The sequence below is a fragment of the Ursus maritimus genome (assembly GCF_017311325.1).
Source record: "Ursus maritimus isolate PB19 chromosome X unlocalized genomic scaffold, ASM1731132v1 scaffold_X1, whole genome shotgun sequence".
Classification (NCBI taxonomy): domain Eukaryota; kingdom Metazoa; phylum Chordata; class Mammalia; order Carnivora; family Ursidae; genus Ursus; species Ursus maritimus.
In genome coordinates, this window is record NW_024423319.1 from 51,874,085 (window position 1) to 51,883,131 (window position 9,047).

Here is a 9,047-nt window from a genome sequence, read left to right on the forward strand (position 1 = left end):
TTTCTTCAATTAAAGAATTCCATTTTGAAACTTTAAGATTTCAACACCCAATGTCTTTAATTTTCCTCTAACACAAATCTCTTCATCCTTAGGAAGTTCCACACCACCATAGAAAGTTTTCTACTTTCATGAGATCTAATCTTTAGAGTGTCTAATAGATAGGATAGTCAGCTTCTCCCCAGATTCAGTTTATGTAGAAGTATTTGCAATACTTATATGTGAAAATGTTGTCTAAGAAGAGGACTACTAGCAAAACTGTGAAAAAGACAAGGCAGTATGCAGGATATGACTCTTCACAAGTGGATAAAAGAGAACCCCATCATATGTGTCATTTTTAAGAGTTACAGTTGTATGCAACAAATTAATTTGAGGGCTATCAATAATTAAATAGTCATATTAAGTGAAAAATAGAATCTACTAGCATTTAAATCTGCACACAGGAGACATGCTGTTTGGCAGAACAAGATAAAGATGCCAAGTGTGTGTCTCAGTTTATAACTTGGGCAGGACCATGATCTCAACCCACAAGAGGGTTGTGAGTTTACCATTTACTGAAGATTGATGTTGGGTTTATTAAGCTGCTAATGATGAATTGGGTAATAATCAGAATCCATTGACAGTAAGAAGGAAACTGTGGGCTAGAATTTACATGTGAATATCTTAAGTGAAAAATGTTCACTAATAAAATCTGAACTAAATGTCAGATGAGATTTCTCTATTCCTTTTGTGTTTTTCATTGACTAAACCCCAGAGAATTGGCAAGAAATTCCTGACTAGAGTTTCTCATTCTCCATCGATTTATTTGTATCCCTTGATGATAATGCTCATCATAAAATCATATTCATTTTCTGGCTGGGGATCATTACATATTTGCTTACAAAATCATTTGTGTTTTTATAAAAATCACATATTCTAATTCCCTGGTAAATAATGGATTGGAACAAGTAAGAACTGGAAGGACAAACATTCTCACTCACCTAGGATGCTCTACAGCAGCTTATTAGATACCCAAGTGTTTGTGATTTTAGACAAGTCAGGGCAGAAGAGGGCAGAGCAGTTATATCAATGCCCACATTTGATGGCTGAAAAATTGGACAGATACAAAAGAAAAGTGATTTTTCTGAGGTCATACAACTTGTTACATGCAAACAAGCATTAAGAAAAACATAGACCTTATTTTTTAGTATTTCCTATAAGTTTATTTTGCCTTTTAATATCTGATGGCAACATAAGTAGCTTATTTCTACCCCTGGTTTCTCATAGTTCAGTATATTCTATGTAGAAAATGCATCTTCCTAGTCTCAGTGACTTATGGAATATGATTAATGTTTTGTAACAAATAAACTAATAAAATTCCACAAATACTGCAATATGCAAATTAATGAATGAATGATTTAAAATCCTCTATGAAAGTAAGTGATTTTTTTGAATATTTCAGTGATCTGGCCATGATATAAGCCACCCAGTTGATGATTCAGCTGATATGGCTGATTAACTAGCCACCTTATTTTGCTTAGCATTTTGCTCTCCAGATAGATCCATATTGTTTCAAATGACAAGATTTCATTCTTTTTTATAGCTGAGTAATATTCCATTTTTTATTTTATATATTTATGTATATATAATTATAAAACATTTAAAAATATTCCATTTTAATTTATATATACACTTATATATACATATAAATATGTATTTGTATATGTATAAATATATATTATACATAAATTATGTGTATATAATGTATATGTGTATAATGTATACAAATATATATGTATAGATATGCATATGTATATAAATGTATATATTCATATATAAATATAAATACATATAAATATGTATATGTACATATAAATGTATATGATCAATTCTTTATTATCCATTCATCTATCAATGGGCACATGGGCTCCTTCTATAATTTGGCTATGGCAAATAATGCTGCAATAAACATAGGGATGCATATATCCTTTCAAATTAGTGCTTTTGTATTTCTTTTGGTAAATACCCAGTAGTGTGATTATTGCATCATATAGTAATTCTATTTTTAATTTTTTGAAGAAGCTCCATACTGTTTTCTGCAGTGGCTGCACCAGTTTACATTCTCACCAAGGGTGCAAGAGAGTTACTTTTTCTCCCCATCTTCACCAACTCTTGTTGTTTCTTGTGCTTCTCATTTTAGCTCTCCTCACAGGTGTGAGGTGATATTTCATTGTAGTTTTGACTTACATTTCCCTGATGGTTAATGATTATACGCATCTTTTCATGTATCTGTTGGCCATCAGTATGTTTTCTTTGGAGAAATGTCTATTTATGTTCTCTGCCTGTTTTTAAATTGGATTATTTGGGGGGTTTTGGTGTTGACTTATATAAGTTCTCTCTCTATATATATTTGACTTCTTAAAAAAGTTTTTATTTAAATTCCAGTTAGTTAACATGCAGTGTAATATTAGTTTCAGGTGTACAATATAGTGATTCAACACTTCCATACAACACCTGGTGCTGATCACAAGTGCACAAACCCTTTAACAAATATTTCAATTGCAAATATCTTCTCCCATTCAGTGAGCTGCATCTTAGTTCTGTTGACTGTTTCTTTCACTGTGTAGAACCTTTTGTTTTGATGTAGTCCCAATAGTTTATTTTTGCTTTTGTTTCCCTTGCCTCAGGAGACATAGCTAGAAAAATATTGATACAGTCAATGTCAGAGAAATTACTGTCTGTGCTCTCTTCTAGGATTTTTATGGTTTCAGGTCTCACCTTTTGGTCCTTAATCCATTTTGAGTTTATTTTTGTATGTGGTGTCAGAAAGTAGTCCAATTACATTCTTTTGCATGTAGCTGTCTGGTTTTCCCAACAACATTTGTGGATGGACTTTTTCCCATTGCATATTCTTGACTCTTTTGTCAAAGATTAATTGGCCATATAAGTGTGGGTTTACATCTGGGCTCTCTATTCTGTTCTATTGATCTATGTGCCAGTACTGTACTGTTTGATTACTACTGCTTTGTAGTAATCTGGAATTCTGATACCTCCAGTTCTGTTTTTCATTTTCAAGGTTGCTTTGGCTATTCAGGGTCTTTTGTGATCTCATGCAAATTTTAGGATTGTTTGTTCTAGTTCTGTGGAAAATGCTGTTGATATTTTCATAGGGATTGCATTAAATCTCTAGATTGTTTTAGGTGGTGTGGACATTTTAATAGTATTTGCTCTTCTAATCCATGAACATGAGATATCTTTTCATTTGTTTATGTAATCTTCAATTTCTTTCATCAGTGTTTTATAGTTTTCAGAGTACAGGTTTTTCACCTCCTTGGTTAAATTTATTCCTGGGTATTTTTATTATTTTTGGTGCAATTGTAAATGGGATTGTTTTCTTAATTTCTATTTCTGCTACTTCATTATTAGTGTATATAAGTGCAACAGATTTCTCTATACTTATTTTGTGTCCTTACTGGATTCATTTATCAGTTCTAGAAAATTTTTGGTGGAGTGTTTAGGTGTTTCTATACATAGTACGTCATCAGCAAATAACTAAAGATTTACTTCTTCCTTACCAATTCAGATGACTTTTATTCTTTTTTCTTGTCTGATTGCTGTGGCTAGGACTTCCTGTACTATGTTGAATAAAAGTGGTGAGAATGGATATCCTTTTCTTATTCCTGACTCTAGGAGAAAACCTTTTTGTTTTTCACCATTGAGTATGATGTTAGCTGTGGGTTTTTCATATACAGCCTTTATTAGGTTGAGGTATGTTCCCTCTACTTTGTTGAAGGTTTTTTATCATGAATGAATGTTGTACTTTGTTAATTGCTTTTTCTAAATCAATTGAAATGACCACATGGCTTATATAGTGCCCTTTTCTCTTGTGACAGTCTTTGTTTTAGTCTATTTTGTTTGATATAAGTATTGCTACCCCAGCTTTCTTTCCACATCTATTTGCATAACAAATGCTTCTTTATCCCTTCATTTTCAATCTTACTGTGTCGTTAGATCTTAAATGAGTCTCTTGTAGGCAGCATATAAATGAGTCTTACTTTTCATCCATGCAGTCACCCTATCTTTTTTGTTGGAGCATTATTCTATTTACATTCAAAGTAATTATTGATAGGTATACACTTATTGCCATTTTGTTACTCATGTTATGGTTGTTTTTATAGTTCTTCATTCACATATTCTCTTGCTCTCTTCTCTCATAGTTGGCTTTCTTTAGTGACAGACTTTGATTCCTTTTTCTTTATTTTTTACATACCTATTACTGGTTTTTGATTTGTGGTTATCATTCAGTTTTTTTTTTGTATAATGTCTTCTGTATATAGCATTCTATATTAAGTTGACATTTGCTTATGTGTGAGCCCTTCCTTACTGCCCCAACGCCCCCCAATGTTTTAGCTATATGGTGTCATGCTTTACATCCTTTTATTTTGTGAGCCCTTGACTGATTTTTAGAGATATATTCATTTTTTACTGCTGTTTTGCTTCCTACTTTATTTACTCCTACTTATGGTCTTTTCTTTGAAAGAGTCTCCTTTAACATTTATTGTAGAGCTTGTTTAGTGGTCATGAATTCCTTTTACTTTTGTCTGGGAAACACTATTTCACCTTCTATTCTGAATGAGAGCCTTGCTGGATAGAGTATTCTTGGCCGCATATTTTTTCCTCTCAACACTTTGAATATATCATGCCACTCCCTTCTGGTCTGCAGTGTTACTGCTGAAAAATCAGCTGATAGCCTAATGGGATTTCACCTGTATGTAACTGCTTTCTTTATCTTGCTGCTTTAAAAATTCTTTATCACATTTGCCATTTTAATTACTATGTCTCTTGGTGTGGACTTCCTTGGATTGATTTTGTTAGGGGGTTTCTCTGTGCCTCCTGGATCTGGATTTGTTTCCTTTCCAGATTTGAAAAGTTTTCAGCTATTATTTTTTCAAGTAATTTTCTGGGATCCCTGTGATGTGAATGTTATTATGCTCAATGATGTTGCTGAGTTCTCTATTTTCATTTTGTATTTTTTTTTCTTTCTCTGTTCAGCTTGATTGTTTTTCATTACTCTATCCACCAGGTTGCTGATCCATTCTTCTTCTTCTAGTCTACTAGTCATTCCACCTAGTGTATTTTTAATTTCATGTATTGAGTTCTCCATCTCTGATTTTTGTAATGTTTTCTCTTTTTGAAGGGTCTCACTGAGGTCCTCCACTTTTTTCTCACATCCCATGAATATCTTTATGACCATTATATTAAATTTTCCATCAGGCATATTACTTATATCCATTTTGCTTCTGTCTCTTGCTGTGATTTTGTCCTTTTTTTTTTTTTCCATTTGGGACATATTCCTGTTTCCTCATTTTGTCTAATTTTCTTTGTTTCTATGCCTTAGGAATATCTCCTGCTTTTGAAAGAAGTGGCTTATGAAGAGGTTGTGTAGTGCCCTGTAGTGCAGTGTCTCCTGTTCCCCAGAATCTGGCACATCAGGGGTGTCTCCTATGTATGTTGTGTGCACCCTGCTATTGTAGCTGAACTATTTTTGCCTCAGGCCAGTCATCTGCAATACATTTCTTTGCCCTTTGTGGGCATTGTTTGGTCCTTGTGCTATTAGTGTGCCAGTATGGGGTTGCCTTGGGTTTGAGTCAGACCTGGCATTTGCCAGACATGCAGTAGCACAGGGCTTCAGTTTGCTTTCCCTGTGTTGTCTCCTGTGAAGCTTTGTTGGTGGGCAGGGACTACAGTCAGATCAACTCTCTGCCCTAGCCCACTGGCAAGCCACAGTCTGATTGTTGTGTATAGTTATATTTTCCTCTTTCTGGGGTAGGAGTCATTTTAGATTGGTGCCTGCCCCTGTCTGGGCTGCTTACACACTTCCAAGCTTGTGGCACTGCTTTGGATGGGTTCTGGCCAAGAGCATATTAGAGGTAGCAGATCTGCAGAAATGCACAAGGGTGAGTTGCAAGGCATTAGCAAGGTTTGCACTGGTCCTCTGTGAGAGGGGACCTAGAGTGGTGGGCTGGCTGGAGGGGGCATGTCTGTAAGGGAACATGTGGGCAGAGTATAGTGTTAGCAAGTTAGGTAGTGAGTGTCAGCACTGCACTAGTTCTTGCAGGTGGCCATGTGTTTATGCTGATGGATAGGGGAGAGAAATGTTGCTTGCCAGCTCTTTTGTTCCTAGAGACTCCCGAGGATCCCTGCCACCTTTAGCAAGGGTTCTGAGATTAGTAAACAAATCTCCCTCCCATATACCCAAGGCATTTTTCAAACTGCTGTTAGGCTGCATCTCCTTTGGGCTGTTTATTGTGCTGTTTCTTTAAGGGTATAGGCTCAGTTTCCTCTCAGCCTCCTGGCAGTCCCAGAGGTAAGCCTACTGATGTTTAAAGTTCCAGATTTTGTTTCATTGATTATAAGAATGCATGAAATTCAACCCCTCTGGTTTTCAGAGCCAAGTGTTTCGGAGATTCATCTTTCTCCTGTGGGCTCGCCAGTGTGATAATCTGTTTCTCTCCCCTACCAGTGCCTGCAGTGTCTCCCTTCCATGGACAGTCCTACGGGTCCATTTAGCTCCTGGCCATGTCTCCACCCTTCTTATCCTCTTCAATGTAAGTTCTCTATATTTAGCTGTGGAGAGTTTGTTTTGCTAGTCTTTGGGTCATTTTCTGGGTTATTTACACTGATGTGAATGTTATCTAGTTAGTGAGCTTAGGGTCCTCCTACTCCATATTTCCTGGATGTCAACATCTCTAACTGTTTTGAACAATCAGGTTTATAAAACAAAAAATAAAGTATGATTCTGTAAGCATTTTTGCTTTCCTTGTGAAGTATATGACACACGCTTAGGAAAAAATTAATAGGTGATGATTTACATATTCCTAAATCATCACAACTGATTTTGGATAGAGGACATATCAGATATTAAACTGATAAGAACAGATACTATACTTGATCTTAGCCAAAAGGCTGAGAAGAAATCACAACTTTTTTGGAAAAGCCTTTTGATATTAAAAATCTTTTTATTGTTATAACCATACACTCTGTCCTGTGGAAAAATAGGTTATTATAGTTCTTAAATGTATTTAAAATCAAATATTTAGTTTGAAACTCTGAATTTGTAGATTTTTAGGGGAGCATGGTAGAAAGGGGTATTTTGGACATTGTAGGATGATCATTCCCATTAATAAGAAAGAATTCCAGTAGGCACAGAATGTCTGAGAACAAGATGATTATACAACAGACACTGCTTTCCTGTCTCTTTGTTCTTCTGAACACTCACAGAATACTCAGAAACATCCATCCATCTAGAAAGATATTTTACTAACATTGGCACAGAATGTCACAACAAAGTAATTGTAGATGGGCAAGACTGGTATAAACATGTAAAATAGTATGAATACTGGTGTTTGAACCAAGCAACTGATATGCAAGATCACAGAGGAAGCTGAAGAACAGGGCAAAATACATGTAATTACTACACTGTCATGGACAATATAATAACTTGGAAAAGGAACTTTTGACTACGGAAATACTCTGTATGGTATGGATAGACACTTTTATTTATTATTTGCCAGAACTTCAAATACCATTTAGTGACTAGAAAAATAAGTTGAGTCCGTATATTTTCTGGGCAATCTGGCAGGTTCTTTCTGGCACACAATGAGAAAATAAGCTTTACCAAGGTTCTGTTCCAAGTTCCTGCCAAGAAACAGGTCTGGTGTAGGATTACTTCTAGTCAAGCAACCCATTTTCTTCTGAGTGTTACTAAACATGGTAGGTATTAGGGTGTGGAATTTCAAGATAGCAAAAGAAAATCACAGGCAGAAATGCAGATGGTTCAGTATCTTGCCTTCAGAACCTCAATTAGCAAAATGTCTAAAGAAGACCAATCTCTCAAGAGAACATTTGCATTTAACCAAATTATAACAATAAATATAATTGTTATATATTAGTTTACAGTAGTAAAAAATAGGCATTGCTGAAATAGTTGAAGTCTGTATGACCAGCATATTCCCTCTCTGTAGGCCCTTACATAGAACCCAAGTTATAGTCAGAAGATTGCTTTGTGAGAATGGAATCAAAACAATGGATATGGGGCACCTGGGTAGCTCAGTCGGTTAAGTATCTGCCTTGGGCTCAGGTCATGATTCTGAGATCCTGGGATTGAACCCCATTTTGGGCTCCCTGCTCGGTGGGGAGTCTGCTTCTCCCTCTCACCCCTGCTCATTCTCTCTCTTTCAAATAAATCTTTTTTTTAAAAAAAAAGGGACACTAGATAGATTGAATTTTTAATGTTACCAAGCTAAGTCACAATAAAATTCATCTTACCAATGGGACTAAAATTCTTGATTCTCTTGGTACCAATATCCTGTCCCCATTTTCACACTAAAAATAGCTGTAAATATGAAAATATTATGATTAGAGTCCCTTAATCTCCTGGACAATGCTCATATGGACTCTGCCAATCTTTGCCTCTATGATGCTCCTTTTCTATTTCAGTGCCTCACCATTCTCTACCACCTTCTGATTTTCCTTAGATTTCATCATAACAAAGCAACTTCGAATCAAATCCTCTGGGCTTTGGAGTCACCAGTAAGGGTTCCAACAGGAAAGAGCATGTTCCAGATAGTTCAAATGAAGAAAAATTAATGGGTAGATGTGAGTCACTCAGAAACTAGTACCAGTTAGAAGTTGCTCTGACTACTAGTTCTGTAGGGATTATAGCAGTTGAGTGAAAGTGAGAATCATGGAGGAGACTGCCAGACAGGATGTGTAATCACTGAAGGGCTTGAATACCACTAGTAACAAAGTGCTGAAGTTAGAAGGGCTTGGAAAAAGAAGGACTCTGTTCTTTTTCTTCTACCCTAACACTTACTGCTGGGTCTTCCTGTTTGCTTAAGGCCATGGGAGGTCAAGGAAGCATGGATAACTCAATCCACAGAAGTCAGCCTCCTAGGGAATAGAACAGGGAAGGAAAGGGGTAAATATGGATATCGTGGTGGTTGTGGAGAAGGGAATAAAAGATAATAACCAGCATAAGAGCCATTGTACATCATTCTAGAGACATTTTT

At 35.8% G+C, this 9,047-nt stretch overlaps 1 pseudogene; it reads right to left on the reverse strand.

Moving 5' to 3' along the window:
* Nucleotides 1–6,831: 6,831 nt before the first annotated feature.
* LOC121103834 lies at nt 6,832–6,954 on the reverse strand (annotated as a pseudogene).
* Nucleotides 6,955–9,047: the final 2,093 nt, after the last annotated feature.